This window comes from Pyxicephalus adspersus, chromosome 2 (assembly GCF_032062135.1).
Source record: "Pyxicephalus adspersus chromosome 2, UCB_Pads_2.0, whole genome shotgun sequence".
NCBI classification, from domain to species: Eukaryota; Metazoa; Chordata; class Amphibia; order Anura; family Pyxicephalidae; genus Pyxicephalus; species Pyxicephalus adspersus.
This window is the reverse complement of record NC_092859.1, coordinates 6,985,592-7,003,647: the sequence shown is the minus strand read 5'-3', so window position 1 is coordinate 7,003,647 and position 18,056 is coordinate 6,985,592. Positions and strand designations below refer to the sequence as shown.

Sequence of the window (18,056 nt, the reverse complement as noted above, 5' to 3'; positions counted from 1 at the left end):
GGCCATAGATTTCAAAATAACCAGGGACCAAAGACCTCAATACAGCCAGGGTCATAGACTTCTATATAGTTGGGGGCCAAAGACTTTATTATAGTTGGGGGCCATATACCTCAATATAGCTGGGGCCCATGGATTGCAATACAGCGTAGCTGCAGTAGGAGGTTGCAGGGCTTCACCTCTATACTGGATCTGGCTGTGAGGGCTCTCAGAATGAGCTCCTGTGGGTTTATTCTCATCCTGTAGGCCATTTTGCTAGGACCTGGAGCATTTTTATTTTTTTCCCCCGTAGCACTTGTAACATGGGGGAGCCTTTTGAATAACTTTCAGGTCTTGGGGAACCCTTGCAATATTTATGACATGCCCAGTTCATGGTACATTAGCTTGGTGGTTGGTGAAATGAGAATGCCTCCTACATTTTTGGCCTTACTGATAGCCAAATAGATTATTGGTGTCAGTGGTAAATGACCTGATTTGCACAAATTTCCCATTGCTCGAGGAACCCCCAGCAATCTCTGGGGTAAGAGCTTGCGGTGCTCTCTTGCCAATAACTTGGTATTCAGGGCCATGTATACATGTCTACTTATTGTCAACCATACCCAGTGTAGGCGTCTTGCTGCCTCTTATAGAGAGCACAGAACCGCATGACAAAATTGTAAGAGCCCCAAAGAAGCCTTGTAAAAATCCTGCTGGATCCTGTGAAAATTATAACCTAACTCTTTAAATCCAGGGCAAAGCACTGTTCTGAATGCAGTAAGGCCGCAATACGACTTTAAGCTGGAAATGATGTATGATCAGATGTTCCTATATATGATCCTCAAATACCAGAATAATAATGTCCCCAAGGCCAGGTATTATCATTTTATGTCAGTTTGCTGCACTGTAACTGAAAAATGTGCGCAGGGTACAAATTAATATGCATTTGCTGCCATCTAGTGACACCTTGCAGGTACCACAATCACATTCTTTTACAGTCAGCAGAATAAAACAAGGTTCCCCCAAAGGGCAGCTAACACCTGACTGCTTTCAATTATAAGAGTGATAATATTTCCAGGTTGCCCTGCTTCTGCTGTTAAGCATATTAAGCTGCTAAATGTTATAGGATCAATTAAACAACAGGGACTCTTTTGCTAACAGTGGTATTAAAGTCTGTCCATTGTCTCCTCTCTGTGTGAATTCCTAAAGCTGCAAAAATCTCTAAATCCTAATATAATCATCATAATAAACAGTGGTGATGCATCGCCATCTAGAGGTGATTTTAGGTAATGCATTTCACTTAATTGGTGGACTATGTGCTCAGAGTCTAAATCAGTCAAACTCTGTTGCCCCCTACTGGACAATGATCAGGTATAACACTCTATCTCCACAACAAAGACAGGCCTAAAACTTCATCACATTCAATTTAATTACATTAATCCACAGCATTTAATTAAAGAATCACCAAATAGCTTGCCTTCCCCTCTCGCGATTTTCGTCATACGATGGGACAAGCTGCAATTAGCGTTGGCTTCATTTGTCTGTTTTATGAATTCTTATGTTGTTTTCCACAGCCATACATTAAAAATAAACAAGTGTGAGATACAAGGATGGTGGAGCTGTTAGGGGAAAAAAAATCTTTATTATAGGACTAATTATCAGAATTAAATGTAATGATTTCAGGATGATAATTATTTTCATACCCATAAAAGAGATTTAGAATAGGAGAAGTTATTTAGGAAGTAATGGATTCGGATGAATAATAATCTGTAATGTAACAATCAGTGCTAATTGGGCTTCAAGCTTCTCTTATTATTGGGAAATGGTCACAATGTTCTACAATGTGGGAGATTTATGACAATAATACACACACACAAAACCTGCGCTGATTACGGAGTGTAATAGTGTATTAGCACAATGTTGTGTGTTGAAACTAATTCCTTGAGTTTGAAAAGTTGCACAATCTGCACTTTTACCCCTGTCAGGGTTACGATGGGCTAAACCTTTTATTTGACCCGATGAGCCTCTGCTATGGCTGGCAATGGGTCCCAAGATAACTGGAAGAGCCCATTGTGCATGCAACTCACAACCGATATTGCTTTGGAAACAGTTTAACAATAAGGATTATATGGCTTTGGTAATAAAGTCATGTGATCCCCATGCCAAGGTGAACACATTGCTTTGTTTAAGAAACCATGTGATCATGCCAAAGCCATCACATGGCTTTGTTTACAAAGCCATGTGATTGTTATGTCTAGGTGATCACATGTTTTTTTTTTTAAGTCAGGTGATTATCACGCCAAGGTGATCATGTGGCTTTGCTCATAAAGGCATGTGCTCTCCATGCCAAAGCGATCAGACAGCTTTGTTTATAAGGAATGTAATCTCCATACCAAGGTGATCACATGGTTTTGTTATTCAAGTCATGTGATCTCCATGCAAAGATGATCACATGCCTGGCAATGGGTCCCAAAATAATTGGAAGAGTCCATTGTGCATGCAAATCACAGTGTACTGCTTTGAAACCATTTTAACAATGAGGATCACATGGCTTTAGTCATGTGATCTGCATGTGAAGGTGAACACATGGCTTTGTTTTTAAAGTCATGTGATCTCCATGCCAAGGTGAACACATAGCTTTGTTTATAAAATCATATGATCTTCATGACAAGGTCATCAAATGACTGTGATTTCCATGCCAATGTCTATATATAGCTTTGTTTACAAAGTCATGTGATTTCCATGTCAAGGTGATCACATGGCTTTTTTATGTCATGTGATCATCATAGTGATCATGTGGCTTTGATCATAAAGGTATGTGCTCTTCATGCCAAGATGATCACATGGCTTTGGTAATCAAGTCATGTGACCTTCATGCAATGGTTATCATGTGGCTTTGTTTAAAAAGTCATGTGATCTCAATGTTAAGATAAAAACATCTTGTTAATAAGTCATGACTTCCACATAAATAATGTTGAGGTTATGGCTACGGTTGGGTTAGGGTAACTATATAAGGCCCCAAAGCCAACTTTTGATGGGGCCCTCAATGATCACTCATTGTGTCAACTGTGAGCAAACTAATACTGATCTCAATATAAAGTTACCCTAAATCAAGAGGAGAATTGTTACCAAAGAACTGAAAACCTCAAGTTTTGGAGTTATTGTTTTAAAGCCAGGGGAACCCTGGGTTAAGTTTCAGGGCAATATATATGCACAGCTGAAACAACTAAACAAAGGCTAAGAAAGGTGGTCTGTGATCCTGGTGTGGTCACCTGAGGTCAGTTCTCCTGCAGAATTTGCAGACTTTTACCTCCAGGGACCCCTTTCTCCTTTGGGCCCCATAGCAGTCCTTTGGGCTGTTATTGCTACTCCATTGGTTAGAGTTATATTGAACCAGAACAGGTCCAGAATGTTTGAAATGAGCTCACCTAAAACTATTACCATGTTTCCCCGATGATAAGGCAGGGCCATCAAATAAGACAGCCCCCCCTTTTTAGAGAAAAATGTAAAATAAGGCCCCCCCCGCAAATAAGCCACCCACCGATACCTGCGCTTACCCGAATCGGGTGGTACGGTGGGTGACTCCGTGTGGTTCCTCCGTCTGCCTCCATGGCTGCGTGCCGCGCCTCGTCATGAAGAGGAAGTGACAGGACTGCAGTGCGCGCACGTGACTCCGCCCAAGCAAACACAGGCAGCTTCCCTCATCCCTCCCTAACGGAGACTGCAGGAGTTTGTTCACGGCCAGAACATCCAAAAGTGAGACACAGACAGGTTTCTTTTGCTGTGAGCAATACCACTTACTGTATATAAGCTTTAGAATGGGACATTAAATGGTACAGTATATGATGAATTACAATGGGACATTTAATGGTACGGTATATTATTGATTACAGTAGAAGGGGACAATGAATGGATCAGATTAATCAGAAGGGGACAATGATTGGCACAGATTGATCAGAAGTGGACATGAATGGCACATGAACAATAACTGTGTACTGTAGTCTTCTTCATGGGTAAATAAGGCATCCCCCTGAAAATAAGCCCTAGAGCATATTTTGGCCTTCCAAAAAAAAATAAGACAGTGTCTTATCATCGGGGAAACAGGGTACTATACAAGCCCCTGAAAAAACACCCCCCTTATTGTGCCTTTCTCATAGACCCCAATGCTTTATACCAAATAATAATTTTTCTGGATTCAAAGCACATTCTCCAGAAGTCCCATTGGAACAAATTAAAAGGACAGAGAATATGTCATTAATTTTTTAAAAGACTGATGTGAGGCCCCATCAGCAGCATTTCACATTTGTTGGGTGGGGGTAGGCTGGGTTGGGAAAACTATTACACTAATGGTTACAATATATTCATCATCTATTAATTATATATATCAACATTTTAACACACTAAAAAAGAAGCACACATTAAAGTGAATGAAACCAAACACAGCATCACCTAGTGGAAGAAATGAGATTGACACTCATTTTGTCCCATATCTACTTAATACCTTTCAATTTCATGAAAGTCCCTCATTCATACACAAACACTTTTGTTGATCACATCACTGAGCAAATTACATACAAAAATACTCGCTAGTATTGTGCTATTTCTAGCCTGCTTTAGAAGTCCTGAAAATAAGTGCTGACCTTGCTGAAATGATAAAACCTCTTTATGGCCAGCTAACGGTGCGTAATATTTTCAAGGACGACAAATGGCGGTTTTGGTTACTGGAAGTGGGAGGGGCTTGGACCAATTATAACTTCACGTTGTCATGAAAGATTTATAAAGATTGTGAGGTTAGGTGCACTTTGAAGATGATAGCCTTGCCCTTAGGAGAAACTAATGGAAGGGGAGAAAATTAGTTCATTGATGGAAGAAAAAACACAACTGGGAATGTCCAAATTCTGAGTGAACCTAATGGAACGTCGATGAACCTGCTGACAAACCTAATGGATTGTGCTTTCTATTTAACCACACTCGACACCTTGAAAGAAAGAAACATTAACCGCACGTAGAGACATGAAAGCAGAGCAAGGAGGGACCCGAAACACGGCGGCCTCATCAGACCCAAGGCACTAAACTGGTTGATTGCTTTTACTTTAAAGTGATATTATTATTAATTTTATATTGTTATTTATATCACTGATATTATTGATAGAATTGTAACCCTAGCAAAAAACTTATTTGTATTAATAATTAAAATTGTATTTGTGTTTTGGTATACAAAGCTTTATTATTATTATTATTATTATTATTATTATTATTAATAATAATTATTATTAATAATAATAATAATAATAATAATAATAATAATAACTATTCATATTATTATTATTATTATTATAGTAATAAAAATTATATTTTTATGTATTATATTAATAAACCTGTATCCCTGGCCAAAGGAATTTTTAATAATAATACTGATAGGGCCCTATTTATAAATTATTCCTATGTCAATTCCTCTGAATTGTTGGAATCAGCGTGTTTGAAAACAAAATGGAAAAAATTAAAGAGACCCATTGTGATCATAGTGGCAAACACTCTCTGGAGATGTATGAAGTAGGGATTCGGCTGACCACCACTTTATGTATATAGCGGATATGTAAGTGGAAAAATGACGTTAAATGTACAAATAATGTAATTTTTACATTTTTTCTGCTTATATTTTACTTTTTACAGAAGAAAATAGTAAATAAATAAAACTAAAAAAGGGGCTATGTTTTGGCCTCAAGTGTGGGCCCACAGCCTGCTTGAGCACAAGAAGCTATAAAGATCTGGTGGTTTGATCCATCAGGTGGCGCTGTGGCTTAGTTGGTTAAAGTGCCTGTCTAGTAAACAGGAGATCCTGAGTTCGAATCTCAGCAGTGCCTTCTTTTCAAGATTCCCCAGTCTGCCAAATGCCATCTGCCCATGTATGACCCACAATTAAAAATCAATCTCATTATAAATAGCTACAACAGAGCAGTACAGACCAATGAGGGATAAACCTGACTAATAGTGTATAATGCTAAATACATTCCCTACTTTGTCCATTTTAGGCCAATTTCCTCTTATTTTCAGGGGGGAGAGGTGTCCATTCCCATCTACTTTGAAAGGTTTATTGTGGATGAGCTGCCTTGTGTTTTTTCACTTGAATAACAAGCAAGTACAGCAGGGACTGTTTGCCTCAGGACTCCCTCTCTCTAATTGAATGTCTCTGCCTAAACAGGGCTGGTGGGAGGAAAAAAGGAGAAATCTGTACTTCATCGCTTATGTATATTTTCTTGGGCTCTCAGGAAGACTGGTATGGAGTGCCTTGAAAATATGAGAAAATTAGCCTACAGGCTGAACATGTAGAGGCAAGATATTCCAAAGCAATATTTATGACCTACTGGATTAAACAAATAAAAAAATGTTTTTAGATCTTTACATATTTTTAAAAATGTATACGCAATCGCTATACACTCCCTTAGCTTTGATACTGTTGGTCTGTCTGCACTATCAGGTTTCACCCGTAGGTGGCACTGCATATAAGCCTGAAAGTGAGGCTAGTACAGCAGTGGAAATGGTGATGTACGATTGGAGAACCTTCCATATTAGCACACTTGCTCTTCATTCAGAAAATCAAGTTCCCCAACTAGGTTAACAAGTTACTTTTTCATTTTTTGTATATGATGTTTTTGTAAAAAAAAATGTAAAAAATAATAAAATGAAGTTACTTTAAATACATTGTACTTTATTACAACATATAATCCCTCAAAGTCATGACACCTATCCCCAGGGCTCTGTGGCGCAATGGATAGCGCATTGGACTTCTAGATAGTGTAGCAATTCAAAGGTTGTGGGTTCGAGTCCCACCAGAGTCGCTTTTATTAAAAAAAAAATAATAGAAAGTACAGCCAAGATTCTCAGTTTGTAAAGCATGCTTGATTTATAAGTAAGCCCAGCATTGTGATGATAATTGTAAGGTCGACACCAAACAAGCCCATAAATATGATCAAGGATAAGGGGGGGAGCCCAACAATCTAACTCATATAAAATAGGGAATATTAGACATATTATAAATAAGGTATAAATACACAATTATACAACAATCTGACCATATAAGGTAATCACATGACCAAGAGCCAATCACAGAAGAGCAGTATAGACTATAGTGTATTTCTTGTATTTTCCTCTCTATAGTCTGACAACCACTTTAATAGGTATAATACAAGTACCGTGGTTGAAAATGTGGCCTACATTTTTGTTTTTGCTGTATTTAGGTGAGCTGTTCCCCCATGTCCTGACTGTTTCATTGTAGAGAAGTAACAAATCTGTTTGCCTTCAGACTCTCACTCTCTTACTGAAACCCTCTATAGCTCTGCCTGAACAGACCATTATGTGTGCACTTAAAGCAGCAACACCATCAGGCTCTGTGGCGCAATGGATAGCGCATTGGACTTCTAGCTGGTGCAGTCATTCAAAGGTTGTGGGTTCGAGTCCCACCAGAGTCGCTTTTTAAAGACCAACAAACAAATGTAATCTGAGGTTCTACCATACTTCTCAGTTTGTAGAGCATTCTTGGCTTTCTAGTAAGAAAGTCCAGCATTGCCTGTAACAATGTTGAAAATAAGAAGTACCAAACAATCTCTAAAACAGGACTCTGGTAAATGAGAAAAGCTTACAATCCAGCGGATATTATAAAAATGGGAGGGCGGGGGTATCAGGCATTTTAGTTTTGCAGCTTCCCAATTGTGTGAAATGTTGGTTACATTTATTTATTAACAAATAAATATGTTTAAACCTTTCAGGGGATCAACACTTTTATCAAATTTTGGCAAACTAAAAAGTGTCACCTGATATCTATGCTATCTGAATAAACAAAAATTATGATTGAATCTAGGACGCATTGACAGGGGAATAATAGAGCCCTATCAAGAAATACATTTGAAAAAATTTAAGGATGACAATTGTCAAGTCCAGAGCAAACAAGCTACCCAAAACATGACACAGGATGAGGAAAATAAGCCTACCATCTAGGTTATTGCCTTAAAATTGGAGGAATATTAGACATGATAGGTTAGGTGTTAGCACGATATGACCAAAATTTATATAACGATCTAAATCTGACAATGTAAGGATATAAACCAACAAAAAAGGAGCAGACCATTTATGTTTCAATAAATCAAACAATGTGTCTTTTACCACAGTGTGGGCCCAAAAAGTATTTTACATAGGAGCACTGTTGTCCTGCAGGCCCTCTCTCTCTACTCCTCTACTCTAACCTTTCCTGAACACAGCTACCATGTTTGTAGTTCCTCGGTCATAGTCCTCAGGAAAGACCACAAATAGAACTTTAAGGCAGAGCTTTTAAATCTTTTGAATGTGCTGGTTTGTTGTGTAAATTGGGCTTTTAATACAGGGTGAGCTCAAGACACCTCCACAAGAGAGCACAGCAGGAGCTGTTTTCCTACAGACTTTCTCCAGACAGGAACTAGCAGGGAAGGCTCTGTGGCGCAATGGATAGCGCATTGGACTTCTAGCTGGTGTAGTTATTCAAAGGTTGTGGGTTCGAGTCCCACCAGAGTCACTTTTGTAAAGCTTGCAAAAAAGTTCCTCACTTGTTCCTTCTTAGGAAATGAGTACAACCATACATAACGAGGATATGCAGCATAACCACGAATAATTCATGTTCTTTCAGCTTTTTGTTTAGAAATAAGTGGATGTTTTACTAGCAAAAACATAAAAAGTAGGTACCCCTAAGTAACACAAAGTAACATGGTTAAAAAAGCCTTTAAAACAAGGGTGATAACCCAATTAGTTCCAAATTTGATGGAAAACATGAATATAATAACCAAGAAAGCAACTTACGAATAGCAATGTCATTTCACAAAATTAGATCATAGGGCCATGGAGGTAAAGGTTGATAAGCAGAAAAGGAAAGGAGTAGACACAAGGGGATAAAAATGGTATGAGAGTAAAGAATAGAGTAGGAGAAAAGGAAGGGGCAGGGCACTACTCACAAACTAGGTACGCTGTGGTTGGATATTTCCTGCATTTGTGGAGAATTCTACCAGGTGTGGGTCTATTACCCATTGTGGTACCCAAATAAGAAGTTATTAGGTACAAATTTTACTATATGGGCTGGAGTTAGGTACCACCGAAAATTACATTGTATACATGGTGTGTGTGACCTTGTGTCAAGGTCTTACTCGATCTGATTAAGGAGTATATTAGGATCCTGGGTACAAGGGTTCTTATAACATATATTGTTAAAAGGAATAAGCGAAAAGGACCTTGTATTTTTTTATATAAGGAAACTACATATTTTATCGATACAATACAAAAACATTAGAGTCGAGAAGAAGCTGTCTACCTTCAGACTCTCTCTCCAACTAAAACGCCAAATAAACATTTCCGAACTAGGTTACCACGTAATTGTAGAAACAAGATGTACAGCTTAGGCTCTGTGGCGCAATGGATAGCGCATTGGACTTCTAGCTGGTGTAGCAATTCAAAGGTTGTGGGTTCGAGTCCCACCAGAGTCGCTTTTTAAAAACCAAAATTAAAAAAATTCTGTTTGTATAAGCCCAGCATTGCCTGTTAGATAGGTGATAATAGTAAATTCCAAACCAATAAACAAGACTCTTATGGGAAAATCTCTGAACCATACAGTAGTTTGGGAAGTGGGATATATAAATATATGTATATATAGATATATAGATATATATTTATATATCGATATATATATATATATATACATATATATATATATATATATATTAAAATGGCTCTAAAAAAGAGTTGTCCTTGTTTTCAGCTTGCCACTTGTCTGGATGTGATCAAATATCAGACCATTGTGGTATTTTTCTGATATTGTAACAAAATTTGCTAACTTCAGCCTAATGCGGCCTATATTGTTGCGGCCTATATTGTTTAGGCCACTTTAGGTTTTCTTGTGGGTAATCTGCTTTGGGTTCTGCCTTTTAGGTTAAAAAAAAGCACAAAATGAAGCACAAAAAGTGTTTGCCTTCATACTCTTTCTCTCTAACTGAATCTTTAGTTTCTCGGGAAATGTCCTTAAGAACGCTCAACAGGTCTGGCTCTGTGGCGCAATGGATAGCGCATTGGACTTCTAGCTGGTGTAGTCATTCAAAGGTTGTGGGTTCGAGTCCCACCAGAGTCGCTTTTTTGGCATAATTAATAGTGAAGTTCTTCACTTGTGGCCAAAACATCCTTTTGTATTCCCATAATAAGGATTCGGTTTTGGAGTGGATTTAGTAAAGAAGATAATAATAAGGACTTGCAATTTAGGGTTTTGTGCCACTTTGACCAATCCTACAATGGAGAATATACAATGTAACAATGGTTAGTTTATATTCTGTAATCTTTTGCTTTTACAATTGATGTTTTAATGTTTTTATTATATTTAAAGCAATAAATAACATAAAAAGGTCCCTATGGATTCCCTAAACAGGGAAATTGGTCAGAATAAGTTTCTTCAGTGCGTTGACCAATCTTACTTTAATTTTTTATACTGTATAGCAAAGTTTGTTTTATGTTCTTTTATGTTTCTTTTTGTGTACTTTTATATTTATAAACTGATTTGTTTCTATTTTTAACAGAAAAAAAACATTAAAATCATAAGACATCCATGATTTTAATTCTGGTAAGAAAGGCCAGCACTACTAGTAAGATTAAGGGCACTCTTTGTAATACAAAGTATGTATAAACTGTACTTTCTAATGAGGGCTGCTTCAGAACAAGAAAAAATATAATCACTAAGATAACATCAGGTGGCGCTGTGGCTTAGTTGGTTAAAGCGCCTGTCTAGTAAACAGGAGATCCTGAGTTCGAATCTCAGCAGTGCCTTTGTTTTTACAGAAGTTCTCCCAAGATTTCATACAAGCCCCAAAGGTTGGTAATTAATACAGAAACTATATACAAAATATATACGTATAACAGAGCAATCGTAGGCATTGAACGTTGTATTTCAAGCTACCTATTGCACACTATGCAGTTCAGCATAACAGGAATTTCCTGATTAAAATAACTGTTTTGTTCAGTTTTTGGCCAAACCATGAAAATGTTTTTCAAAATAAATGCTACTGCAATGCATGTGAACTGCCGTTGCTGTGCGTATGCATTCAAAAATCCAGAAATTTTCCGAAACTCAGAAGCTGCTAGTAGTTTAGTTCTAGGTGCATGGAGCTGAGTATGGAGTGGGTACAGGGACAATGAGGACACAACTTGACATCATTGGCAATTGTGGGTCTATTATTAATTTTTTTTTTACACATATATCTGAAGTGGGCATCCTGACCCATGGGAGGCTCGGTGCCACCCCAGAGGGTATGGCAAACTGGGCAATCGCCCAGGATCCCTACCTTCTCTAGGGCCCCAACTAACAGAATAGCAGGGGTGCGGGGAATTGGAATGCTGTGCATTTATGGCCCCCACTTCATTTCATTTGCCATCCCTGCTAGGCAACTCTACCGTACTGGGCCATTGCCTACATTTGCCATGCAGAAATCCATGGGGCAGTTATTTTTAACCTCACTGACCCTGGGCAAGAGGGTCATTGTGACTTCTATCAGGCAACAGCAGCAACATTAGTCAAGCGTGTTTGTCTTCCACCTGTGTTTCTTTTCTGTACGTATTAGACGAGCTCTTTTATATTATTATTGCTGACGGGGCATTTCACAAATACACCAGACATTTCTTTGATGTTACTTGGCTCTGTCAAGCACAGGAAATGTGCTGCACACAGAAAAAAGAAATGTTCCCTTTTGTCGCAGCACTTTTTTTTTTTCTTGTTGACATCTCCTAATTTTCATTTTCTTATCTCCCGTCTTTACTTGTTTCTCCCTCCTCTGTGGTGTCAGCTGCTTTCATTATCTTTTCTTCTCTTCTTTTACTTCTCCTCGTTCTATGTTTTCCATTTATGTTTCACTCTTTTAGTCTTTATTTCTTTTATCTGAATGTAAAACACGAATTCAAGGAAACATCTAGAAATGTTCATTTTATGTGCTTGGACACCCAAGAGCATAGGGAAGGGGTGGTTGTAAACCAAATTGGGCCCTAGGTAAATATGAAGTGGGGACTCCAAATGTGCAAAATTCCAGAACCCCTATACTCTTGCCATTGTGCCAACTGGCACACTAGAGAAGGTGGGTGCCCTGTCTGACTTACCCTAGAGCTGGCCTTGACCTTGAACCTAAAAGCTATATGTCTGAGGTCATATAAGACACTGCTGCCTATGACTCCAAATCAGAAGATGTGGAGTGGGTGGGACTTCATGATTGTGCTATTCATGGTTCTCCTTGCTGGGGAAGAAGCTGTACCCGAGGACCTGCAGTGCAAAAATCTTCCTGTATCTGCTTCATTTATTCTGTAGATTTCTGCTTTATCTACCTCTATTATTGCCCTACTAGTCATCAGGTCACTAGTCATTGAGGCGGGGGGGGGGGGGGGGGTCTGACACATGGAAGCAAAATCCTACTTATAGCCCTAGATGGCCACTTACACACAAAGACATGGTACAGAAAAAAACAAAGCATGTAATGGGCAAGTAAAAGATGAGCTGCAAGGTGACCATGGGCAATACTGATGGCTCCTACTCTCCTGTTCTTTTTCCATACCTCTATCTCCCTTTCTCCCCCCCCCCCCCACCATGGGTGTAGTTGTAAGAAAACCCAGCCCATTCCGAAAAAAAAAGTGAGGGCACAGTGTGCCCATGCATACCCGCCCAACTACACCCCTGCTCCCATTATATATCTCTTTCCTCCACCTTCATCTCTATTTCTTTGTTTTCCTGTCTCTTTCCTTTTCTCTCTCTCTTTTAATATAAAAATTCTTGTCTCTTAATTTCTCTTCTTTCCCTTCTCTCTTTATTTTATCTCTCTCTTTTCTCCACCTCTTTATCTCTCTTTTTTCTGCTTTCACACCTATCACTCTTCCTTTTTCTCTCTCTCTTGTTTAATTTCCTTCTTTTCATTATTTCTGCCCCTTTTTCTCTCTTTCTTTCCTGTACCTCTTTATTAGTCTTTCTCTCACTCTCTTCTTTTCCTTATCTCTCCTTTTATCTTTCTTTCTTTCTTTCTTTCTTTCCTTCCTTCTCTCGCTTTCTTTCTTTCTTTCTTCTTTCCTTTCCTTGTCTCTATCTGTGGCTCTTTTTCTCTTTCCCCCCTTTTTAACCTATCCCCATTCCTTTATTCATGACCCTCCATTTTTTTCCTGCATTCCGCTTTTCTTCCATTTTTTTTAATCTCTATTATGCCTTTTTTAATTATTTTTAGACCTACTTGTTTTCCCTTATCTCTTGCACTTGTTCCTTCTATAGGCCCCCAACTGTATGTGTGTCCCCTGTGTCACTTTGTCCATCTCTCTCTCTCTCTCTCTCTCTCCCTCCCTCCCTCTCTCTCCCTCTGTCCCTCTCTCTATGTCTCTGTCTCCCTCCGTCTGTCTCTCTCCCCCTGTGTGTCTCTCTCTCTCTATGTCTCTGAATCTCTCTCCCTCCCTCTCTCTGTCTCTCTATCTCTCTCTCTGTCCATCTCTCTCTCTCCTTATCTATGTCTCTCTCTCTCTCCCTCCCTCTGTCTCTCTCCTATGTCGCCCTCCCTCTCTGTCTCTCTCTCTCTCCCTCTCCCCCTCTCTGTCTCTCTATCCCTCCCTCTCTCTCTGTCTCTGTCTCTCTCTCCCTCCCTCTGTCTCTCTCTCTCTCTCTCCCTCTGTCTCTCTCTCTGTCTGTCTCTCTCCCCCTGTGTGTCTCTCTATGTCTCTGTCTGTCTCTCTCCCCTATCTCTCTCTCTCTCTCTCTCTCCCTCCCTCTGTCTGTCTCTCTCCCCTATCTCTCTCTCTCTCTCTCGCTCCCTCTCTATGTCTCTCTCTCCCTCTTTCTCCTCTCTCTCTCTCTCTCCCTCTCTCTGTCTCTCCATCCCTCCGTCTCTCCCTCTCTCTCTCTCCCTCCCTCTGTCTCTCTCTCTCTCTCTCTCTCTGTCTCTCCCTCCCTCTCTCTCTCTTTTTATCTCTCTCTCTCTCCCTCCCTCTCTCTCTCTGCGTCACTACATGCTGAGTCAGAACATTCAGTGTAGCAGTGTGTGTTCTGCAGTTTTCTCTGTGCTGCATTAAGTCTCTTTACACATCCATCTCCCACCACCCTCCTCCTCCCTCTGCTCCACAATCTCTCCCAATACAAAGTTTCCTCCTGATCTTTTAACCCTTCTCTTTCTAGGAATTTGCAGCGATCCCTTGGTGGAAAATGAAACCTTCATCTGCACTTTTTTGACATTTAACAAATTGCTTTGGGGGACACAGATGCTGCATGAGCTTTACTGATAATTGACACTGGACACAATTTTATGTATTTGATGGTAAAATACAAAAGAAATGTAATAATATAATGGTCATTGCACAGGGGAATTGGGGGTGGAAGTGTGACTGTATGGGAGGGGTCTATTATCCCATACTGTATATTTGTTTTACAGAACATTTATTTCTACATGAAGCAAAGCATGTAAGAGGAAACAAGGAGAAGGCGAGAATGAAAGGAAAGTGGAAAAGGTAGAAAATATATGGGGTTTTTAAGTTGATCTCTAGTCAAATAGGCCCCCCCTCCTCAAATGCCCTTTTTACTTACCGAAAACCATGCTCACCTGAATCCTTTTCACATGCAGCATAGGCCTTGTTTAGTAGCCCATGTCGCTTGTGGGATATGAACACTTCCTATTGGCTGTCTGATGGTGGGGTCCTCCTAGGGTCCATAGGAGAGTCTGCAATGGAGAGGAGCCAGCATGGGGTATCTGCAGCTCCCAGAAACTGTCATCAAGGGAACTGAATGGTGGATTTAGGTAAGTATGTATTGCTTCTCAAAGCAATGAAACAAAACATACAGAATGGGTTCATATTTTTCAGAAGATGGTCTTTAAATACAATTATAGGCTCTTATATATTTTCATTATCTATTACCCCTCAGACAGAGCCAAATTTTCCTTCATTTCTGTTTCCTATGCTCTCCCTCCCAGACGCTGCAGTTCACAGTAGGAGCAACTCAACAAAGCTGCCAATCCAGAAGACAAGTGGGTGGAACTGGGTGTGGCCGGGTGTTGACTGACAAATCACAGGAAAATGCTGATAGCCACGCCCCTCCAATATTTTCCCATCCCACTGTATTTTATATATATATATATATATATTTATATACTTCACAGGTAAAGAGTGATTGGACGAGCTGCATTCTCATGATTATGAGGTGTTGTGATGTCACTTGTCTTTGATTGATTTGATGGCAGTTGTTCCAATAGCTATAAAATATTGGTGATGTCACTGGTCCCAAGTGGTTGGATGGGCAGTTTTACTTGACTATAATATGTTGATGATGTCACTGGTCTCTAGTGGTTGGACGGGTGGTGTTCACATGACTATAAGAAATGATATCACTGGTCTCTTGTGATTGGATGGGCTGTGTTCACATGAGTATAAAATATTGGTGATGTCACTAGTTTCCAGTGAATGGATTGGCAGTGTTCACATGACTATAAAATGTTGATGGTGTCACTGGTCTCTAGTGATTGGATTGGCAGTGTTTACATGACTATGAAATGTTGATGATGTCACTGGTCTCTTGTGATTGGGTGGCCAGTATTTACATGAGTATGAAATGTTGATGATGTCACTGGTCTCTTGTGATTGGGTGGGCAATATTCACATGACTATGAAATGTTGATGATGTCACTAGTCTCTTGTGATTGGATTAGCTGTGTTCACATGACTATGAAATGTTGATGATGTCACTGGTCTCTTGTGCTGTGTTCACATGACTATGAAATGTTGATGATGTCACTGGTCTCTTGTGATTGGGTGGGCAGTATTCACATTTATAAAATATTGGTGTTGTCACTGATTTCTTGTTACTGGGTGGCATCTGTTCATATGAAGTGTCAGTGATGCCACTGGTCTCCTGTGATTGGATGGGATGTGTTCTCATGAAGTGTTGGTGATGTCACTAGTGGTCTCTTATGATTGGACAGGTTGTGTTCTCATCACTATAAAGTTTTTATGATGTCAATGGTGGTCTCTTGTGATTGGACGCTCCACATTCTTTGGATAATAAAGGGTCTTGACTACTTTTTTTCTTTACTTATCTTTTCCCTTATGATGTGTTGCTATGGAATTCTGCAGAGTTGCTGTTTTTAGGAATCATTAACGCTATTTGTTTATGCAACATAATGTATAGAATAACAGACGGCAACCAATATGGCTCCCATTTCCAGCGTTCTCATTGTTTTAACGATGAAAGGTGAAATATGATTTTTATTGTTCATGTCTTCTCTTATTCTACCTTAATTGGATAAGCTTCATTGCCTCTCCTTGCCTATAAGCTGCAGAATGTATGTGTGTTAGCATATCTGTCACATCACCTGCCGAGCACCGGAATTAGAGAATTTCTATTATAATCAGGGAAATTTGCACCCAGTCTGTGCTCACCTCTGCCCCCGAATTTCTCACCTGGAACCTGAAGAACAGGAAACCGTGGAACTTGCCAACCTGGTATCAGTAGAGTACCATAGTAACTTTCCTATTTTCAGTATACTATTTCAAGTACTAATTCAATCCACTCACTCATCCGAATACAAATGTTATCACCACCTTTAAAGTACCTATGTGATATTTTAACACCTTGCACCTGCATAGGACCACCTACTTTAAACATTTAAAACCAACCCAACATCCCCCCCCCCCCGCCCCCCGCTAGGCACCTGACCTTAACCTACTAAGTCATAGCTCCCCACTTAGTATCTTTGCAACCACTTTTTATTCAGCAATACCAATCTAACATATCTACCTGACACCTGCTGAAAACCTAACCTCCATACCCAGCACCAGCAGAGGACCAATCTAACCTCTCTCTACCTGTAGTTTACCCTTTCTGCACCTGACACCTGCAGAGTACCAAGTCCACACTTCCACTAATCTAACCTCTCTTAATCTGCAAAGTACCAGTCTCACCTCTTCACACCTGGCACCTGTAGAGTACCCTTCACACCTTGCAGGTGTAAAGTACAAATGTAACCTCTCCCAACTTGCCACCTGCATGTTCCAGTCCAACCTGTCTCCACCTGCCATCTGCAATGTACCAGTCTCACCTCTTTACACCTGGTACCTGTAGAGTACAAATGTAACCTTTTTCCACTTGCCACCTGAAATGTACAAGTCAGATCTCTTCACACCTGGCACCTGCCTAGTATTAATCTAAGGTTTGCCTACCTGCCACCTGCAAGGTATCAATCTCACCTCTTTACACCTGGTACCTGTAGAGTACAAATGTAACCTTTTTCAACTTGCCACCTAAATGTACCAGACTGATCTCTTCACACCTGGCACCTGCCTAATACCAATCTAACCAATCTAACCTCCACTCACCAGCCACCTGCAAGGCACCACTCTGACCCTTTCACACCTGGCACCTGTAATGTACAAGGTAAATATCTGTTAGTCCTGTTTAGAAGAGAAGCAAAGCAGGACTACTTATATTGTAAAGAGGGGGGTTTTCAAGGTACCAAACTTTTAATTAAAAAAACTAATTTTTATTTTACAAAACATCAAAATATCTTATTGAACATTTAAAGTTGCACATAGACCATATTAGTATCATTAAATAAATCATATAGATAATTAGCTTTGTTCAGCGGTTGCTATCTAACTCCTGATGAAGCAAACCAGATCTGCGAAACGTGTAGAGTTTAGGTAAAGTAACAATTCCTGTCCTTTCCTGTAACAACCATAATCATTATGCACTCCTTTTGATGAGTTATCTCTGTTAACAGCATCAGAAAACATTGTCTGAACAAAGCTATTTATCTATATGTTTGATTTTATGATACTACTATGGTCCATGTGCAAATCTTTATGTTCAATAACATATTTTAATGTGCTTTTTTAATAAAGAGTTTGGTACCTTAAAAATCCTTCTTTACAATATAGGTAGTCATGCTTTGCTTTTCTTCTAAACAGGACCAACAAATATTTACCCTTTACTAATTAGTTTGGGGTATGGTACCTTTGATTGAATTTGATATACAAGTGGGTTAAGAAATCTTCTGGGACATGTAATGTACAAATGTAACCTT

At 39.5% G+C, this 18,056-nt stretch overlaps 7 non-coding genes across 7 annotated transcripts; all 7 read left to right on the top strand.

The window, feature by feature from the left end:
• The first annotated feature begins 5,763 nt into the window (after positions 1-5,763).
• Positions 5,764-5,837, top strand: TRNAT-AGU (transfer RNA threonine (anticodon AGU)). The gene has a single exon. It is a non-coding gene; the product is annotated as a tRNA-Thr (tRNA).
• An 890-nt stretch (positions 5,838-6,727) lies between these two features.
• Positions 6,728-6,812, top strand: TRNAR-UCU (transfer RNA arginine (anticodon UCU)). The gene is given in 2 exon segments: positions 6,728-6,764; positions 6,777-6,812. It is a non-coding gene; the product is annotated as a tRNA-Arg (tRNA).
• A 545-nt stretch (positions 6,813-7,357) lies between these two features.
• On the top strand, positions 7,358-7,442 carry TRNAR-UCU (transfer RNA arginine (anticodon UCU)). The gene is given in 2 exon segments: positions 7,358-7,394; positions 7,407-7,442. It is a non-coding gene; the product is annotated as a tRNA-Arg (tRNA).
• A 991-nt stretch (positions 7,443-8,433) lies between these two features.
• TRNAR-UCU (transfer RNA arginine (anticodon UCU)) lies at positions 8,434-8,518 on the top strand. Its single transcript is given in 2 exon segments — positions 8,434-8,470; positions 8,483-8,518. It is a non-coding gene; the product is annotated as a tRNA-Arg (tRNA).
• An 873-nt stretch (positions 8,519-9,391) lies between these two features.
• On the top strand, positions 9,392-9,476 carry TRNAR-UCU (transfer RNA arginine (anticodon UCU)). The gene is given in 2 exon segments: positions 9,392-9,428; positions 9,441-9,476. It is a non-coding gene; the product is annotated as a tRNA-Arg (tRNA).
• A 553-nt stretch (positions 9,477-10,029) lies between these two features.
• TRNAR-UCU (transfer RNA arginine (anticodon UCU)) lies at positions 10,030-10,114 on the top strand. The gene is given in 2 exon segments: positions 10,030-10,066; positions 10,079-10,114. It is a non-coding gene; the product is annotated as a tRNA-Arg (tRNA).
• Positions 10,115-10,726: 612 nt separating this feature from the next.
• On the top strand, positions 10,727-10,800 carry TRNAT-AGU (transfer RNA threonine (anticodon AGU)). The gene has a single exon. It is a non-coding gene; the product is annotated as a tRNA-Thr (tRNA).
• The last annotated feature ends 7,256 nt before the right edge of the window (positions 10,801-18,056 follow it).